Below are 351 nucleotides of genomic sequence, written 5' to 3' on the forward strand. Positions count from 1 at the left end.
CCACCTTAGGTGTACGTGGCTGGCGCCTTAGCCGGTTGAGCTATAGGCGCCGAGCCAATCCATCAGTTTTTAACATCTTCCTATTTCCTCCACCGCCTCACCCTGGTACCAGCACCCTGACTCTACGGTTTTGCCTTCTTTAGATTCCACATGTACGTCATGGAATGTGGTTTATCTGTGTCTGGTTAGCGTGATGCCCTCTGGGTCATCCATGCTGCTATAAGTGGCAGGGTCTTTCTATCTGTCTTAGGGCTGAACGTTAACCTGTCACACATGTGGACCCTGTGTCCCTTAGTCACACTCCACAGATGGACAGTCAGCCTGTCACACATGTGGACCCTGTGTCCCTTA

The sequence above is a fragment of the Otolemur garnettii genome, unplaced genomic scaffold (assembly GCF_000181295.1).
Source record: "Otolemur garnettii isolate 467f Iridium unplaced genomic scaffold, OtoGar3 scaffold00039, whole genome shotgun sequence".
Classification (NCBI taxonomy): domain Eukaryota; kingdom Metazoa; phylum Chordata; class Mammalia; order Primates; family Galagidae; genus Otolemur; species Otolemur garnettii.